Source organism: Hyperolius riggenbachi, chromosome 10 (genome assembly GCF_040937935.1).
Source record: "Hyperolius riggenbachi isolate aHypRig1 chromosome 10, aHypRig1.pri, whole genome shotgun sequence".
NCBI classification, from domain to species: Eukaryota; Metazoa; Chordata; class Amphibia; order Anura; family Hyperoliidae; genus Hyperolius; species Hyperolius riggenbachi.
Genome location: NC_090655.1, coordinates 279,562,985 through 279,583,844, shown reverse-complemented (window position 1 = coordinate 279,583,844; position 20,860 = coordinate 279,562,985). Strand labels below are relative to the sequence as shown.

The 20,860-nt window shown below is 45.0% G+C and overlaps 1 pseudogene; it reads left to right on the top strand.

Moving 5' to 3' along the window:
• The window catches only part of LOC137537241 (zinc finger protein 208-like), a 98,849-nt pseudogene that overhangs the window by 45,706 nt on the left and 32,283 nt on the right, over positions 1-20,860 (top strand).

The window sequence follows — 20,860 nt, the reverse complement described above, 5'->3', positions numbered from 1 at the left end:
TTAACGTTAATACATCTTTGTGTCTGCTTGGAGGAGTTAAGTCCTCCACTGCCTCCCCATGTTTTAAAAGTTTTATCTATTTTGGCGCCTCCGTTCACCTTGTACTATACCTGGTGGAGGGGTGTTACCCCTTTCTTCTGATCTACTGACAGCAACTTCTTAACCCTGAGTGGGGACCGGTCTAATCTCCCCACCTGCCTACATAACGAAATGAAGACACGGCACTCAGGAGCTGTTTGCAGCCACAAGCTGTATTGATGCAGACAGTACACTACATGTTTCGGGCGGAGCCCTTCATCAGGTGTGCCTACATAGTGGTTACCTGAGTGGTAACCATGGCTTGTGAGTATACAGAAACTTACTCTATCATCAATTAATCCTTACCGGTACATACTACTCTATATTGGGCTCGTGTCATTCTTTATTTATACATTTGTCAATGTTTCCTGTCGATTCCAGGCAGATACGATCACAGTGACCTCCAGACATGTAATACAGATTGCTCTTACCCTCTCCACAGTTCGAAATAATCAGACACCATAAGGTCACTAGCCTGTGTGTGACTCTAGGGAATGTCTTGAGCGCTGGCTGAATAAGGGCAGTGCACAAATTTTGTCTGCTTTGCCTGTGATTTTGTACATGAGAAGATTAGAACATTGCTGCAGACTGAGACAGATGTTTTTACAAACCCTGGGGAGCAGGGACAGTGTACAAACTCCAACGTTTCTATAATTCCTTATCTGTGTGGTGGGCACATGCAATCATTAGAACAAAGGTACAGATAGTAGACAGGTTGTTTTTACAGACCATTATTTTTTTTCGGGACCCTTATCAGTTTGCCGCCTCTAGAAAGGGCAGCTCTGAAATATTTGCCTCGGGTCGCGTCATGGTAGATCTGGCACTGGAGGCAGAGAGCGTCATCTGCCTTTGACAATGAGACAGGGAGTGTCTTCTGCCTTTGCTGATAAAATAGAGATATGTTATCTTGAGCTGCTCCCTACAGTGAAAGTATTTGTTCTATTACATGCTCAGTGTTATGTAAACATAAAGGCACCTTTTCCATTTTTGATAATCAATTGTGCAATGAACAAGAGTTAAGGTGCCCATACACTCATCAGATTGGCAGCAGATAGATAAGAAATGCATCTGATGATCTATCTGATGCGTTTTTAGAACATTTTTTACCAGGATAGAATTCCAATAGATTTCAGTTTGAAATCTATTGAAATTCGATCTGATGGCATTTTTTTGCCATCAGATTTCCATTAAGGCCAATGCAAACTGATAAGCAATCTCATCAGATCGACCTAAATTTTCCACCCTGCCAGTTCGATGGAAATCCATTGAAATCGATCGAAATCGGCCATTGATCGGTCGATTGGCCAACCGATTTGCAAACGATCAATCGATCGATCGGTCGGCCAGAAAATCGGCTGAGTGTATGGGCCCCTTTAGAAGCAACCTTTGGTTGAAAGACCAGTTGTTTTAGCGTATTGTACTGATTTAGTAAATGGTAATAAGAATGTGTAAAGCTGGCCATACACTGGCCCGATTTGCGCCCGTTTCGACAGCAGATTCGATCACTGGGATCGAATCTGCTGCCAATCGTTCACGCTACACGCCGAATTTCGATCCATTTCGTCCAATCCCGTCGATCGCGCCGTGCGGAAAATAACCGTTGATCGCCCGCGGGTAAAGAGCGCATTGCTTGCGGCGTTCGAGTGCCCGACGACCGACACAATAGAGCCCGCATACATTACCTGCTCCGCCGGCGCGACTCCAGTCTCCCGGTCACCGCTGCTCTGTCTGCGCTCTGGTCTCTAGGTCCGGCATGCCTCACTTCTTCTAGCCCGGCAGGAAGTTTAAACAGTAGAGCGCCCTCTACTGTTTAAACTTCCTGCCGGGCTAGAAGAAGTGAGGCATGCTGGAGACCAGAGCGCAGACAGAGCAGCGGTGACCGGGAGACTGGAGTCGCGCCGGCGGAGCAGGTAATGTATGCGGGCGGGCGGGGGCAGCAGCAGCACCACCACCACCACAACAGATTGTGAACGGTTTCAGGCTGAAATCGGTTCACAATCTGTTTGCTGTAAAGGTAGCCATACGATCCCTCTCTGATCAGATTCGATGAGATAGGGATCTGTCTGTTGGTCGAATCTGATGGCAAATCGACCAGTGTATGGCCACCTTTAGTGACACCACATTGCTCTACAAACATAACACAGATTTCTTGCTATAATTACCTACAGCACATCCAGAAAGTGTTCACAGTGCATCACTTTTCCAGATTTCATTTTGTTATGTTAAAGCCTGATTTCAAAATGGATTAAATTCATTTTTTTTCCTTAGAATTTTACACACAACACCCCATTATGACAATGTGAAAAAAAAGTCTACTTGAGGTTTTGGCAAATGTATTAAAAATAAAACATTTGATAAAGCACATGTACATGAGTGTTCACAGCCTTTGCCATGGAGCTCAAAATTGAGCTCAGGTGCACCCTGTTTCCCCTGATCATCCGTGGGATGTTTCTGCAGCTTCATTGGAGTCCATCTGTGGTAAATTCAGCTGATTGGACATGATTCGGAAAGGCACACACCTGTCTATAGAAGGTCCCACAGTTGACAGTTCATGTCAGACCACAAACCAAGCATGAAGTCAAAGGAATTGTCTGTAGACCTCAGAGACAGGATTGTCTTCAGGCACAAATCTGGGGAACGTTATCGAAAAATTTTTGCTGCTTTGAAGTTCCCAGTGAGCATAGTGGCCTCCAGCATCCGTAAGAGGAAGAAGTTCAAAACCACCAGGACTCTTATTAGAGCTGGCCAGCCTTCTAAAGTGAGCAATTGGGGAGAAGGGCCTTTGTCAAGGAGGTGACCAGGAACATGATAATCGCTCTGTCAGAGCTTCTCTGTCACCAATCCGGCCTGTATGGCAGAGTGGCCAGACAGAAGCCACTCCTTAGTGAAAAGCACATGGCTTCCCCAAAAAGGCACCTGAAGGACTCTCAGACTATGAGAAACATAATTATCTAGTCTGATGAGACAAAGATTGCACTCTTTAGTGTGAATGCCAGGCATCACGTTTGGAGGAAACCAGGCACCGCTCATCACCAGCAAAGTAGAAAAGATGACTGGGTCTCAATCTGGATTCATGCAATTAAAGCAAAATTTTTATTGTGCCATAGCAGTGAAAACACTACATTTCGGCACAAAGCCTTTATCAAGTGTCACTTGATAAAGGCTTTGTGACGAAATGTTGTGTTTTTTACTGCTATGGCACAATAAAACTTTTGCTATAATTGCATAAATCCAGGTTGAGACCCAGTCATCTTTTCTACTTTGCTGGTCTACTGTTGCACCTTTGCTGGATCCCCGTTCGACTGGTTGACTCCCTGGTAGTTACTTGATGATTTGCAGTTGAGCTACTGGACTTTTTTCTACTGTGGACCGCTCATCACCTGGCCAATACCATCCCTACAGTGAAGCATGGTGGTGGCAGCATCATTACCAAGCCAATCCCATCCCTACAGTGAAGCATGGTGGTGGCAGCATCCTGCTGTGGGAATGTTTTTCAGCTGCAGGAACTGGGAGACTAGTCAGGAAAGAGGGAAGATGACTGCAGCAATGTACAGAGACATCCTGGATGAAAACCTGCTCCAGAGCACTCTTAAACTCAGATTGGAGCGATGGTGTAATGCCTGTATACTAGATACTAGCAGATATATAGAAATCGAAAAGTCGGGGATAGCCAAAGGTCATACACATATCAGAAACAGGTACCAGGAGTCAGACAAAATCAGAGTCGTTAACAGGCCGAGGTCTAAACCAAGTATGTTTGCAGTACAGGAAGGGTGAGACTAAACAAAGTGAGGGACACACCGGGTCATACACAGGAAAACAATCAGGAGAATATACAATATACAAGACTGATCTAACTAGAGTACATGTATATCGGCAGTGTCTGCATATATATATATATATATATATATATATATATATATATATATATATATATATATATATATATATATATATATATATATATATATATATATATATATATATATATATATATATATATATATATATATCTATCGCTCTGAAAACTAGCTGACTTAGGCACAATAGCAAGGCAAGGTCCAGCGCTCAGCGAACTGATGGCTTTAACGGACAGCATGTAACTGAATGTCCAGGTCTTATATGGCAGGAATAGAGCACAGACCAAGCCCCCAAGAAAATCAGACCAATCATCAACATCCCTGCAGCAAGTGTCAGCTGACCACAGGAATCAGCTGACACACCTCAGACACGCATCCTTAACCTATAAAGGCAGCTCTGAGCTGTGCACGTCCTCCTAGGGAGACTGCCAGAAACAACACGCTGACCCACATCTACAGCGGAGCCGGGTGTGATGATATACCTGGGGTACAGGAGACCAGTTAGCTGAGGGCAGCAACCCTTGCGGCTCACCGACTGGGGCCCCTGGAAGTGAAACAGTGGAGCCCAGTAAGCAAGGGGCAGGAGCGCTTGTGAAACCAGTGGTAGAGCAGGTTTGGAAACACAGCACTCCCGCAGGCTGAGTCCGGCACTGCAATGACTCAGCAGCCGAGAAAGTCCAGTAACAGGTGCCAGGCAGGAGAAGACGTGGAACTTGGAACAGGCAGGAGTCGGCAACAAATCGGGTACTCGTACAATCCGGGGTCTGGCAACAAATCGGGTCCTCAGGCAAGCAGTGGTCGGCAACAAATCGGGCAGTCGGACAAAGCAAAGGTCGGCAGGGAAGCGGGTAGTCAGGCAGGCCAAGGTCAACATCCAGGAATCAGAAACGGGCAGAGCAAGGCTCACTCACGGGAGTGCAACACACACAAAAGCTGCAATACTACAGCACCCGAGTGTTGCACTCTCCAGACTTTTATAGGCCGTTTTGGCGCGCACAGCGCAACGCGCCACACGCCCGCGCATGCGCACACACGCGCAACATACACGCGCATGCACACGCGCAGACGCGCGCAACCGAATGCACACGCGTACACGCGCGCAATAACAACATGCATAAACAGAACATCCCTCACGCGCGTGCGTGCACAGCATCCAACGCCAGCATCTTATAACGCCAACGTCTTCGCCGCACCATGCAACGCGCATGGGCAAGCACCGACAGCCCACCACGCAGGGAAGACCGCCGAGACCCACCAGGACGACTGCCAGCATCCGTATGTACAAGCCGCCTCGTCTGGACAGGTAACTGACCGTGACAATGCCCCCCCCCCCAAGGGGCAGCCTCCGTATGCCAACTGGAACTGGCTTATCTGGGTATTTCTCATGGAAGTCCTTAATTAGTCTTGAGGCATCGATATTAACAGCAGGTTCCCATGTGTTTTCCTCTGGTCCATAACCTTTCCATTTGACGAGACACTGAACCTGACTACCCCTTTTCCTAGAATCCAGGATCTCCTCCACCTCAAATTCCTCTTCTCCATCCACCATGATTGGTGGAGGTGGGAGTATCTCCCGATCTGGAAATGGATCCACAGATGATGGTTTCAGAAGGGAGGCATGAAACACTGGATGGATCTTAAGATTCGACGGTAAGTCTAGTTCATAGGCCACCTGGCCAATTTTCCTCTTCACCGGGAATGGTCCAATAAATCTGGGTCCCAATTTCTTGGACGGACAAGATAATTTCAAGTTTACCGTAGACAACAGTACACAGTCTCCAGGCTTGAATTCCACTTCACCCCTCCTGTGACGATCCGCCTTCCTCTTAAAGGTGGCTTGAGCTCGGGCCATAACTTGTTGCAACAGCTTATTATTTTCCGAAAAGAATTTTACAATATCAGTAACAGCTGGCGCTGGAGATTCAGGAATGAGATCTGGCAGGAATGTAGGATGATAACCGTAATTGGCAAAAAATGGTGACTGTTGAGTAGAAGAATGAATGGAATTGTTGTATGCAAATTCGGCCAATGGGAGCAACCGGGCCCAGTTGTCTTGAGCGGTAGAAGAGAAGCACCTAAGATATTGTTCGAGGGTTTGGTTGGTACGCTCCGTTTGGCCATTAGATTGAGGGTGGTATGCGGATGAAAAATGAAGTTGTATGTTGAGTATTTTGCAGAGAGCTTTCCGGAACTGTGATGTAAACTGTGATCCTCGATCAGAGGTAATATCAGCTGGAACCCCATGGATGCGGACAATCTCCTTGATGAATGTGTTTGCAGTTGTCTGAGCAGAAGGAATACTGCACATGGGTAAAAAATGTGCCATCTTTGACAACCGGTCTACTATAACAAAAATCGTGTTACATCCCTCGGATACAGGTAATTCAACAATGAAATCCATTGAAATGGAAAACCATGGCCTGGGGGGAACAGGAAGTGGATTCAACAATCCTAATGGTCTCAACCTAGATCCTTTGGAACGATTACAGACCAGGCATGTGGTTACATATGTCTTACAGTCCTTGCTGAGATTGGGCCACCAAAAATGACGTTGGACCAGTTCTTGGGTCTTTACACATCCAAAGTGACCCGCCATCTTATGATCATGGAAGAACTTGAGTACTGAAACACGATTTTTCCTGGGTACAAATATTTTATCTCCATAGAACCAAAGACCCTCCTTCTGTGTCAAAGGATGATTAACTCTCTCGGAGAGCACTGACGCCTCCTGTCGAATCTGATCAACCAATTTTGATTGCATCATCAGGAAGTTATGCTCGGTCAACATGGTGTCAGGTGGAGCTTGAAACTCATCATCTGGAAACATCCGGGAGAGGGCATCCAGCTTTGTATTCTTTGATCCTGGTCTATAAGTTATATGGAATGTGAAACGACAGAAGAAAAGCGCCCATCTAGCTTGTCTAGGGTTTAGTCGTTTGGCTGTTTTAAGGTATTCCAGGTTACGATGGTCAGTATATATTACAATTGGATGAACTGCCCCCTCCAGTAAATATCTCCACTCTTCAAGAGCACACTTGATTGCCAACAATTCTCTGTCTCCCACGCTGTAATTCCTCTCGGCGTCTGATAATTTCCTTGAAAAGAAGGCAACCGGATGAAGTGCTGCCTTAAGGCCTTGGCGTTGGGAGAGCACCGCTCCTACTGCACTTTCAGAAGCATCTACTTCCAGAGTAAAAGCTAAGGCTGGATCAGGGTGCTTAAGGATAGGGGCTGAAGTGAATAACTGTTTGAGCTTGTCGAATGCTGCTTGGGCCTGTGGAGTCCAAAGAAAACGAGTCTGCTGGCGTGTAAGTTGTGTAATTGGTAATATGATTGCTGAAAATTTTTTGATGAATTTGCGATAAAAATTCGCAAAACCTATGAACCTCTGGATTGCTTTTTTATTAGCAGGAGCGGGCCATTCCAGGATTGCTTGAATCTTTTGGGGATCCATAATGAATCCATCTGGAGAGATGATTAGCCCCAAAAACTGAATTGAATGTCTCTCGAATTCGCATTTTTCTGCTTTAACATACAAATGATGTGACCTCAGTCTTGCGAGAACCCGTGAAACTTGGTAACGGTGATCCTCTAGAGACGTGGAGTAAACCAGGATGTCATCTAAGTAAACGATTAAGAACAAGTCGATGAAATCTTTAAGTACATCATTTATAAAGTACTGAAATGTAGCAGGAGAATTACAAAGCCCGAAAGGCATGACGAGATATTCATATTGACCGTAACGGGATCTGAAGGCTTTCTTCCATTCGGCACCCTTCCGTATACGTATTAAGTTATATGCCTCTCTCAGATCTAATTTCGTGAAGACTTTGGCTTCTCTTAATTTCTGGAACAGTTCTGGCATCAAAGGTAGGGGATAACGATTTTTGACCGTTATTTTATTTAGCTCCCGGTAGTCGATACAAGGGCGAAGAGTCTTATCCTTTTTCTCAACGAAGAAGATACCTGCTCCTGCAGGAGAAACAGAAGGACGTATGAACCCCTTTTCCAAATTTTCCTCGATATACTGTTTAAGGATTTTCTGTTCAGGTTCAGATAAAGGGAACACTTGGCCAAAGGGTATAGCCGCACCAGGTAACAAGTCTATGGGGCAATCCTAGGGGCGATGTGGAGGTAGCTGGTCTGCCCCCTTCTTATCGAAAACATCCAGAAACTCATGATATTGGGAAGGAATGAGTTCGGTCAGGTTTGCGGAACATAGCAGAGATCCGGAATCCTTTGCTTCCTCCTGAGAGCAGAAATCCTTGCAATATGAAGAAGTGAATGACACCTTTCCAGTGATCCAGTTAATTGCCGGGTTATGGGCACGAAGCCAAGGCAGCCCCAGGATGACTGGATACAAAGGGGATGCTACAAGATCGAATTTGAGATATTCCTGATGAATTCCGGAAATACGGGAACTCACGGGAGTAGATTCCATAGTTACTGGTCCGGAGCTAATTAATGTTCCATCAGCCAGGTGGATATGGAGAGGTTCCTTCCGGGGTTGAATGGGAAACTGGTGGGTTGTGGCGAGTGATATATCCAGGAAACAGCTACAGGCTCCAGAATCGATTATGGCAGTAGTCTCAAGGATTCTTCCTGGGAGCTGAAAGGAAATAGGGATAATGAAATGGTTTGAATTGAAAGAGGGACAGGTTGGAAGTGACATTTTGGTAGCAGGATCCTTACCCGTAGGTCTTACTGGGCAGGAACGGATGAAATGACCAGTGGCTCCACAGTAAAAACATAGATTGCTCTGTCTCCTTCTTGTTCTCTCCTCCATTGATAATGCGGGACGGATTATTCCCAACTGCATAGGTTCCGGTGAATCTAGAGAGGAGGCGGATGTCGGGGCCGGAGAAGGACTTGAAGGTACCCAGACTGAACAGCTGGTCCCAGCTGATTTTTCTAATTGGCGTTCTCTAAGGCGGCGGTCAATTTGAAGGGATGTTTGAATCAGCTCATCTAGGGTGACGGGTGTTGCAATTCTTGCTAATTCGTCCTTTAGATATTCGGACAGACCTAGGCGATACTGGTGGCGAAGAGCTGGTTCATTCCAATCTATATCTGCCGCCCAGCGGCGGAACTCCGAGGTATACTCCTCCACGGGTCGTCGCCCTTGGCGAAGGTTACGTAGAGAAGCTTCGGCTGTAGCACTCCGCTGGGGGTCGTCATAGAGGATCGCCATGTTTTCAAAAAAAGCATCTAAAGTGGCTAAGCACTGATGTTTTTGCTCCATTAGCTGGTGAGCCCATGACTGCGGTTCTCCTAGTAACAGCGAGATAACAAACCCAACTTTAGTTTCTTCGAACACAAAGGTCCGGGGTTGGAGGGAGAAGAATAGCTGACAGGCATTCTTAAAGGCCCTGAATTTGGTTCTATCCCCTGAAAAGCGCTCAGGTGTTGGCACACGTGGTTCAGGTGCGGGAACTGCTAGTACGGGGCCTGGGGGTGCAACAGCGGGAGCAGGAGGAGCAACGACAGCGGCGGGAGCAGGGGCCGCAGCAGCAAATCTGGCAGGTTGGTTTATATTGGGTAGAGTGTTGATGCGCTCCTCCAGCTGATTGTGAGCTGCTTGAAGCTCCTTGATTGCTTCTGTTAAGTTACTCATCTGCTTGCATAGGGTGCTCAGCACATTTGCTGCCTCAGCGGTCTCCATATTTTGGCTGTAGTATTTTGTAATGATGTACCTGGGGTACAGAAGACCAGTTAGCTGAGGGCAGCAACCCTTGCGGCTCACCGACTGGGGCCCCTGGAAGTGAAACAGGGGAGCCCAGTAAGCAAGGGGCAGGAGCGCTTGTGAAACCAGTGGTAGAGCAGGTTTGGAAACACAGCACTCCCGCAGGCTGAGTCCGGCACTGCAATGACTCAGCAGCCGAGAAAGTCCAGTAACAGGTGCCAGGCAGGAGAAGACGTGGAACTTGGAACAGGCAGGAGTCGGCAACAAATCGGGTACTCGTACAATCCGGGGTCTGGCAACAAATCGGGTCCTCAGGCAAGCAGTGGTCGGCAACAAATCGGGCAGTCGGACAAAGCAAAGGTCGGCAGGGAAGCGGGTAGTCAGGCAGGCCAAGGTCAACATCCAGGAATCAGAAACGGGCAGAGCAAGGCTCACTCACGGGAGTGCAACACACACAAAAGCTGCAATACTACAGCACCCGAGTGTTGCACTCTCCAGACTGTTATAGGCCGTTTTGGCGCGCACAGCGCAACGCGTCACACGCCCGCGCATGCGCACACGCGCGCAACATACACGCGCAGACGCGCGCAACCGAATGCGCACGCACGCAAAGACGCGCGCACATGCATGCGCACACGCGCAATAACAACATGCATAAACAGAACATCCCTCACGCGCGCGCGTGCACAGCATCCAACGCCAGCATCTTATAACGTCAACGTCTTCGCCGCACCATGCAACGCGCATGGGCAAGCACCGACAGCCCACCACGCAGGGAAGACCGCCGAGACCCACCAGGACGACTGCCAGCATCCGTATGTACAAGCCGCCTCGTCTGGACAGGTAACTGACCGTGACACCGGGGAAGCGTCTGAACAAAGAGGAAGAGGAAGCTTCTTGCAGCTGCTCAGAATTGTCAGAGCAGCCTCCAGAGACAACACCAGATAAGTTTGTTACAGATGGTTCATCTTTCAGCTGGATAACGACTATAAGCACACAGCCAAGGTATCAAAGGAGTGGCTTCAGGACAACTCTGTGAATGTCCTTGAGTGGCCAGCCAGAGCCCAGACTTGAATCCGATTGATCTCCCTGAAGGTTTTTTCATATGGCTGAGCATCGACACTCAAATAAAACCTCAAGTAACGTTTTTTCATGTTGTCATTATGGGGTGTTGTGGGTGGAACTCATGAAATGAATGTGATTGTGGAAGAAGTGATGCGCTGTGAATACTTTGCGGATACACTGTATAGATCTGTTGTCACAGGAGTAACACATTGCTTCCATTGTCTCATCAAGCTCTATAATTTACTGCTTTCCATGTATGGCCAATGCTTTATGTGTAGGGAGGGGCAATGACATACAAATAACTCTGACTTGTATGCAAATATAATGCAAATTGTATGCAGATAATCAGATTTGTCAGGAAATGCATTTGATTGGCTGAATTCCTAGCTAATAAACTTTTCATGCAAGGCAAAGTTATTGTCATGTGATTGGCCGCCTGTAATGAGTACAACCTTCTGCAGTTCTCTGTCAGGCTGATAGTCTAGTGATGGTCAGTAACATGCCAATAACTCTAAAATGGTGAATATTGTATGCTAATTAACAGGCCTTATAAGTCGGTTCAAAAATCATGTCTCCTCCTCCTCTTCCTCCTCGTTCATCACTACCAAAGCTTAGGAATTTTAAATCTGCTTTTGGGAACAAAAAGTTCCTGGCCAGGAAGCTGACATTCTACCTTGTCGCCCATCCTGGCCCGTCATTGCCAATGTAAAAACCCCAACACGTCATTTGTATAATAAGATTCACCGAAGCACCATATCTGCTGGGTTCAAGCGTGTAGCCCCACCACCTTGCAGGATAAGCCCTCTGCCTTGTATGTATCTGATATAGGAAAGGCCAGGGCCATTTTCTACAAGGGATGGAGCTATGCAACGGAACCCAGCTGATACGGAATCTTATCAAACAATGTGTTGGGACATTCTAACTTTTAATCATTAGTGTCTGTGTAAGAGTGATGTGCAGGTACTCTGCAGAAGAATGAGGGGATTCTTCCTCCATTACACATTCTTCATGCACAATCTGAACATGGATCAGGACCTAAGCAACTGTGGGTACATGTAAGAGTGATGTGCATGGAGAATGAGAGGATTCTTCCTCTATTACACATTCTTCATGCATGATCTGAGCATGGATCAGGCCCTAGGCAATGTAACTGTGGGTACATGTAAGAGTGATGTGCAGGTACTCTGCAGGGGAATAAGGCGATTCTTCCTCTATTATACATTCTTCATGCACAATCTGAACATGGATCAGGCCCTAGGCAAAATGACTGTGGGTACATGTAAGAGTGATGTGCAGGTACTCTGCTGGAGAATGAGGGGATTCTTCCTCTATTACACATTCTTCATGTACAATCTGAACCAGGTTTACAGATGATGGACAACACCTCTGTGATCAGTGTGCACAACATTCTCAGTGGATTCAAAACAGCCCTGCAGGGAGTGCATATGTAGCATTTATACAGTGGCTTGCAAAAGTATTCGGCCCCCTTTTTCTACATTTTGTCACACTACTGCCACAAACATGAATCAATTTTATTGGAATTCCACGTGAAAGACCAATACAAAGTGATGTACACGTGAGAAGTGGAACGAAAATCATACATCATTCCAAACATTTTTTACAACTAAATAACTGCAAAGTGGGATGTGTGTAATTATTCAGCCCCCTTTGGACTGAGTGCAGTCAGTTGCCCATAGACATTGCCTGATGAGTGCTAATGACTAAATAGAGTGCACCTGTGTGTAATCTAATGTCAGTACAAATACAGCTGCTCTGTGACGGCCTCAGAGGTTGTCTAAGAGAATATTGGGAGCAACAACACCATGAAGTTCAAAGAACACACCAGACAGGTCAGGGATAAAGTTATTGAGAAATGTAAAGCAGGCTTAGGCTACAAAAAGATTTCCAGAGCCTTGAACATCCCACGGAGCACTGTTCAAGCGATCATTCAGAGATGGAAGGAGTATGGCACAATTGTACACCTACCAAGACAAGGCCGTCCACCTAAACTCACAGGCCGAACAAGGAGAGCGCTGATCAGAAATGCAGTCAAGAGGCCCATGGTGACTCTGGACGAGCTGCAGAGATCTACAGCTCAGGTGGGAGACTCTGTCCATAGGACAACTATTAGTCATGCACTGTACAAAGTTGGCTTTTATGGAAGAGTGGCAAGAAGAAAGCCATTGTTAACAGAAAAGCATAAGAAGTCCCGTTTGGAGTTTGCCACAAGCCATGTGGGGGACACAACAACCATGTGGAAGAAGGTGCTCTGGTCAGATGAGACCAAAATGGAACTTTTTGACCAAAATGCAAACTATGTGTGGTGGAAAACTAACACTGCACATTACTCTGAACACACCATCCCCACTTTAAAATATGGTGGTGGCAGCATCATGCTCTGGGGTTGCTTCTCTTCAGCAGGGACAGGGAAGCTGGTCAGAGTTGATTGGAAGATGGATGGAGCCAAATACAGGCCAAACTTGGAAGAAAACTTCTTGGAGGCTGCAAAACACTTGAGACTGGGGCGGAGGTTCACCTTCCAGCAGGACAACGACCCTAAACATAAAGCCAGGGCAACAATGGAATGGTTTAAAACAAAACATATCCATGTGTTAGAATGGCCCAGTCAAAGTCCAGATGTAAATTCAATTGAGAATCTGTGGCAAGATCTGAAAACTGCTAGCAACCAGAAAAATCCCGCTGCACCAGTTGGTTGGGTGAAATAGAAAATCCTTTATTTGATCTGTTAATCCATCATCAGTGTAGCAATAAAAAGCTCACGCGTATCGGAGCATAAAATGGCTCCTTAATTCACAAACGCTGTCCATCTAATCTGACTGAGCTGGGCAAGGATTTCCGTCTCTAGATGTGCAAAGCTGGTAGAGACATACCCTAAAAGACTGGCAGCTGTAATTGCAGCAAAAGGTGTTTCTACAAAGTATTGACTCAGGGGGCTGAATAATTATTGACTCAGGGGACTGAATAATTATTCACACCCCACTTTGCAGTTATTTATTTGTAAAAAATGTTTGGAATGATGTATGATTTTCGTTCCACTTCTCACGTGTACAGCACTTTGTATTGGTCTTTCACATGGAATTCCAATACAATTGATTCATGTTTGTGGCAGTAATGTGACAAAATGTGGAAAACTTCAAGGGGGCCAAATACTTTTGCAAGCAACTATAACTGCTGTATAACTAAAACTATTGTCGAGAACCCCAAATTTAATAACCTCAAATGAATTGATTTCATGAGTAAAGGAAGTTTGAAAATCACATAGAATTGGTACAGGAGCAGACAGTAGTTACATGTGGTAAGTTAACACTCAGTGAGATGCAAATAATTATTGAGTTGATGCAGGATTATGTAAATTTTGTATGAAAAATTATAGTTTGAAATGGACTAATCAGCTCCTGCAAAGGTGGAATTTGATAAGTCAATTTTCTAGCTGCATAAATTTGAATACAAAATTTGCATAAACTTGCATTAACAGAATTATTTGCATCTCATTGACCCTCCTTACTAGTGACACAACTACACATCAGGCTTTATTCTTACAGCAGAGATGTTATTTATTATATATGTTACGGCCAGAACCCCAAGTGTGGCCACTTCTAGTTCTGGCCGGCCAATGTGCGAAGTGGAATGATTCCTGTGAAGATTAATGTATTTTCTGGCCGTCTCTGGCCAAATGTAGCAAAAGTTAGTTAATTTTATGAAATGAAGCCGGCGGCAATGTAACGAGTGAAGCCGCCGACTTCCGTTCTCTCTCCTCCCCAATACTAGCAGCGGGGGGGGGGAGGGGGGGAAAGCGTGTCCCCTCCGGAGTCGTTCGTCGCGGCAGGCAATCCTGCTGTTCCTGCAGAGCGGGTGCTGACAGAAGCGATGTCTGCAGCCTCCCTGCTCTGCTTCCCTGCAGCCACGAACGACTCTCGGGGGACATGCGTGTCCCCCGCCGGCTGCCCATAGGAGAGAGAGAGGCAGGGGGGAGGAGAGAGCGCTGAAGCCGATGGCTTCACCCATTACATTGCCGCCGGTTTCATTTCATTAAATTAACTAACTTTTGCTACATCTGGCCAGAGACGGCCAGAAAATACATTAATCTTCACAGGAATCATTCCATTTCTAACATTGGCCACAGCGCAGCGGCCACTTCGCACATTGGCCGGCCAGAACCCGAAGTGGCCGGCCAGAATGGGAAGTGGCTACACTTCGGGTTCTGGCCGTAACATATATAAAAGATTCCTGGGTACACAGCAGATATATCGTCACAATCGGCTATGTATACGCTTTATTGCAGCAGCACAAGTAACACGTTTTTGATTGGTTTATTATGTCATGTTTGTGGACTAAGCACAGCTATTACTGTATATACAGGTCATTTCTGATGACTATTATTGGAGATATAGAACATTTTATTTTTTCATTTTTTTTTGATAACTTTCAAGCTTTATTCAAGCAAAAAAGAAAAACAAATGTGAACTGTTTTATTCTTTTACTTGCAGTTAAAATGTATTAGGAGTCGGAGCATTTCTGTATGTCTCCAGGTACCCCAAAGTTGCTTCAACTCCACATTTCTGCTAATTAAATGCAAAGTTATTCCAATTTGCATAAACCTTACATCAACTTGGAATTATCAGCAGCTCACTGACCCTCCCTAATGATAATTGCTCCTCCCCTCAGTATTCTCTAACAGGAAGTGATGATGTTTCTCTATTTGCAGCGTGGAGTCCCGACATCAGGAACCTCTCAGAGACTCGTCTCTCTGTATCCACAGACTGTATAATGGATGATGATGTCACTGGACCAGAGTCTCCTGCAGATATCCTGGTTACCCCAAATATTCCCCCAGACTGCCCTTACCTTTCTAATCCTGAGGGGCCTCATACCCAGCACAGCTCTCCCCCTGCTGGAGGGTCTTATTCCTGTTCCACGTGTGGGAAATGTTATGTTCGGAAATCAAGCCTTGTCATACATGAGAGATCTCACACTGGTGAGAAGCCCTATTCATGTGCTGAGTGTGGGAAATGTTTTGTGTGTAAATCAAACCTTTTCCAACATCAGAAAATTCACACTGTTGAGAAGCCCTTTGGGTGTGCTGAGTGTGGGAAATGTTTTGGGCATAAATCACTTCTTATCAGTCATGAGAGATCTCACACTGGTGAGAAGCTGTATTCATGTGCCGAGTGTGGGAAATGTTTTGTGTGGAAATCGCACCTTGACCAACATGAGCGATCACACACTGGTGAGAAGCCCTTTTCATGTGCTGAGTGTGGGAAATGTTTCATGAGTAAATCACACCTTGTCCAACATGAGAAAATTCACACTGGTGAGAAGCCCTATTCATGTGCTGAGTGTGGGAAATGTTTTGGGCATAAATCACTGCTTGTTAGTCATGAGAGATCTCACACTGTTGAGAAGCCCTATTCATGTATTGAGTGTGGGAAATGTTTTGTGTGGAAATCGCACCTTGTCCAACATGAGCGATCACACACTGGTGAGAAGCCCTATTCATGTACTGAGTGTGGGAAATGTTTTGGGCATAAATCACTTCTTGTCAGTCATGAGAGATTTCACACTGGTGAAAAGCGTTATTTATGTGCTGAGTGTGGGAAATGTTTTGTGCTTATATCACAACTTGTCGAACATAAGAGAATTCACACTGGTGAGAAGCCCTATACATGTGTTGAGTGTGGGAAACGGTTTCAGCGTAAATCGTACCTTGTTAATCATGAGAGATCTCACACTGGCGAAAAACCTTATTCATGTGCTGAGTGTGGGAAATGTTTTGCCCAGAAATCCGATTTAGCCAGACACGTGAGAACTCACACTGGTGAGAAGCCGTATTTATGTGCTGAGTGTGGGAAATGTTTTATACAGAAATCAAGCCTTCTCAGACATGGAAGATATCACACTGATGAGAAGTCCTAAAAATGTGCTGAGCGTGGGAAATATTTGGTAATAAAATAAGACCTTGTCGTACATGAGAGATATCATAGTTATGAGACTCTATATTCATGTGCTGAGTGTGGGAAATGTTTTATACAGAAATCACACCTTGTCAGACATGAGAGATCTCACTGGAGAGAAGCCCTAAATCGCTGCTTTGTGTTGAGTGTGGGAAATGTCTTGAACATAAGTGTCCATTTACAACGTTTCTTGTATTTCTTGCACAGAGCACATGGCAGCATATTTACTCAGACTCTCGAGGACTCTTTCATGCTGCTCAGTGCATTGGGATGTAAAGCATTGAAGTCCCTGAACTGATGACATAAACATGGGGGACTGATTCAGGTGCTTCTGATCCAGTTCTGAAACATGCCTTAAAGGACTTACGAGGCCAGATTTTCAAAAAAAACATAAAAAAAGTTAGATACCTGTGCGTGTTTGCAAGGCACGGAGGACGCCGTCCGCGCCCTCCGCGCCGTTCCGCCTGGTCCCCGCTGCTTAATATGCCCCCGAACGACCCCCGACCGCACGGCCCGGGTCGGGCTCTCTAGCCTTCACAAAGATGGCGGCCGGTGCTGGCCGCGGCTGCGCAGTCCGCATAGCCGCGAGTGCGGCTGCGCAGCTCTAAGGCCACCTCCCCGATCCACGCTACTGTTACGTGGATCGGGGGGTTGGCCTTAGAGCTGCGCAGCCGCACTCGCGGCTATGCGGACTGCGCAGCCGCGGCCAGCTCCGGCGGCCATCTTGGTACAGGCTGGGGAGCACGACCCGGGCCGCGCGGTCGGGGACTGTTCGGGGGCATATTAAGCAGCGGGGACCAGGCGGAACGGCACGGAGGGCGCGGACGGCGTCCTCCGTGCCTTGCAAACATGCACAGGTATCTAACTTTTTTTATGTTTTTTTTGAAAATCTGGCCTCGTAAGTCCTTTAAGAAGAAACATAGAGTTTGGAAAGCTTGCAAAGAATTCTTGTACCATTAGTCATTAAAGGTGTCACCTAAACAACTTTTGTTGTTATATCTTCGGATTCTCTGACATTATTGTCAGATCTGACAGGATTAGCTGCATGCTTGTTTCTGGTGTTATTTAGACACTACTGCAGTCAAATACACCAACAGGCAGGACAGGCAACTGTTATTGTTTAAAAGTAAATAAATATGGCAGCTTCCATATCCCTCTCACTTCAGGTGTCATTTAAAGCAAACCTGAACTGAAAATTAAAAGTCAAAATAAACCCACACACGTCATACTTACCTCCCATGTAGTTACTCATCATTCTCTCTCTCTTAAAAATGGTCATTACCCCCTAACAGCTTTCTGCTCCGCACACTGTTAAAACGTTATATAACCCACTTGAGCCATAAGGAAACATGGACATTACCTTGCTCATCAGTTGTCCTTTCAGTTATAACTGGCAGCAACTGGTATTTAACTGACAGCAACTGATAAGTTAAGTTCTGACAAAATCTTCTCAGAACTGGAAGGAATTGTTGTAAGAAGAAAATGTTGAGCTTCTGAGAGGAATTAACGACGAGGTAAGTGTGTAATATTCATTTGTAGGTACATCATGTGTTTATTTTAACCACTTGAGGACCACAGTATTTTCGCCCCTTGAGGACCAGAGCCTTTTTTTCCATTCAGACCACTGCAGCTTTCACGGTTTATTGCTCGGTCATACAACCTACCGCCTAAATGAATTTTACCTCCTTTTCTTCTAATACAGCTTTTTTTTGGTGCTATTTGATTGCTGCTGCGAGTTTTAGTTTTTATTACATTCATCAAAAAAGACATGAATTTTGTCAAAAAAATGACTTTTTTAACTTTCTGTGCTGACATTTTTCAACTAAAGTAAAATTTCCTATACATTTGAGCGCGAAAGTTATTCTGCTACATGTCTTTGATAAAAAAAAAAAAAAAAAACATTCAGTGTATATTTATTGGATTGGGTAAAAGTTATAGCGTTTACAAACTATGGTGCCAAAAGTGAATTTTCCCATTTTCAAGCATCTCTGACTTTTCTAACCACCTGACATGACTTTTCTACCCCCCAAATGACCCCATTTTGGAAAGAAGACATCCCAAAGTATTCAGTGAAAGGCATGGTGAGTTCATAGAAGATTTTATTTTTTGTCACAAGTTAGCGGAAAATGACACTTTGTGACAAAAAAAAAAAAAAAAGTTTCCATTTCTTCTAACTTGCGACAAAAAAAAAATGAAATCTGCCACGGACTCACTATGCTCCTCTCTGAATACCTTGAAGTGTCTACTTTCCAAATTGGGGTCATTTGTGTGGTGTGTTCACTGTCCTGGCATTTTGGGGAGTGCCTAATTGTAAGCACCCCGTAAAGCCTAAAGATGCTCATTGGACTTTGGGCCCCTTAGCGCAGTTAGGCTGCAAAAAAAGTGCCACACATGTGGAGAAGTAGTATAATGTGTTTTGGGGTGTATTTTTACACATACCCATGCTGGGTGGGAGAAATATGACAATTTTTTGATTTTTTTTTTACACACAATTGTCTATTTACAGAGATATTTCTCCCACTCAGCATGGGTATGTGTAAAAAAAGAACACACCCCAAGGTATTCTGTTAGGAGTATGGTGAGTTCATAGAAGATTTTATTTTTTGTCACAAGTTAGCGGAAATTGATTTTAATTGTTTTTTTTCACAAAGTGTCATTTTCCGCTAACTTGTGACAAAAATAAAATCTTCTATGAACTCACCATACTCCTAACCGAATACCTTTGGGTGTCTTCTTTCTAAAATGGGGTCATTTGTGGGGTTCCTATACTGCCCTGGCATTTTAGGGGCCCTAAACCGTGAGGAGTAGTCTTGAAACCAAATGTCGCAAAATGACCTGTGAAATCCTAAAGGTACTCATTGGACTTTGGGCCCCTTAGCGCACTTAGGGTGCAAAAAAGTGCCACACATGTGGTACCGCCGTACTTAGGAGAAGTAGTATAATGTGTTTTGGGGTATATTTTTACACATACAGATGCTGGGTGGGAGAAATATCTCTGTAAATGACATTTTTTTTTTTTTTTTTTTACACACAATTGTCCATTTACAGAGAGATTTCTCCCACCCAGCATGGGTATGTATAAAAGTACACCCCAAAACACGTTATACTACTTCTTCTGAGTACGGCAATACCACATGTGTGGCACTTTTTTTGCAACCTAGGTGCGCTAAGGGGCCCAACGTCCTATTCACAGGTCATTTTGAGGCATTTGGATCCTAGACTACTCATCACGGTTTAGGGCCCCTAAAATGCCAGGGCAGTATAGGAACCCCACAAGTGACCCCATTTTAGAAAAGACACCCCAAGGTATTCTGTTAGGAGTATGGTGAGTTCATAGAAGATTTTTTTTTTGTCACAAGTTAGCGGAAAATGACACTTTGTGAAAAAAAAAAACAATACAAATCAATTTCCGCTAACTTGTGACAAAAAATAAAATCTTCTATGAACTCATCATACACTTAACAGAATACCTTGGGGTGTCTTCTTTCTAAAATCGGGTCACTTGTGGGGTTCCTTTACTGCCCTGGCATTTTAGGGGCCCTAAACCGTGAGGAATAGTCTTGAACCCAAATGTCGCAAAATTACCTGTGAAATCCTAAAGGTACTCATTGGACTTTGGGCCCCTTAGCACAGTTAGGCTGCAAAAAAGTGTCACACATGTGGTATCGCCGTACTTAGGAGAAGTAGTATAATGTGTTTTGTGGTGTATTTTTACATATAACCATGCTGGGTGGGAGAAATATCTCTGTAAATGACACATTTTTGATTTCTTTTACACACAATTGTCCATTTACAGAGAGATTTCTCCCACCCAGCATGGGTATGTGTAAAAATACACCACAAAACACATTATACTACTTCTCCTGAGTACGGCGATACCACATGTGTGACACTTTTTTGCAGCCTAGGTGCGCTAAGGGGCCCAACGTCCTATTCACAGGTCATTTTGAGGCATTTGTTTTCTAGACTACTCCTCATGGTTTAGGGCCCCTAAAATGCCAGGGCAGTATAGGAACCCCACAAGTGACCCCATTTTAGAAAGAAGACACCCCAAGGTGTTCCGTTAGGTGTATGGTGAGTTCATAGAAGATTTTATTTTTTGTCACAAGTTAGTGAAAAATGACACTTTGTGAAAACAACAATAAAAATCAATTTCCGCTAACTTTTGACAAAAATAAAATCTTCTATGAACTCGTCATACA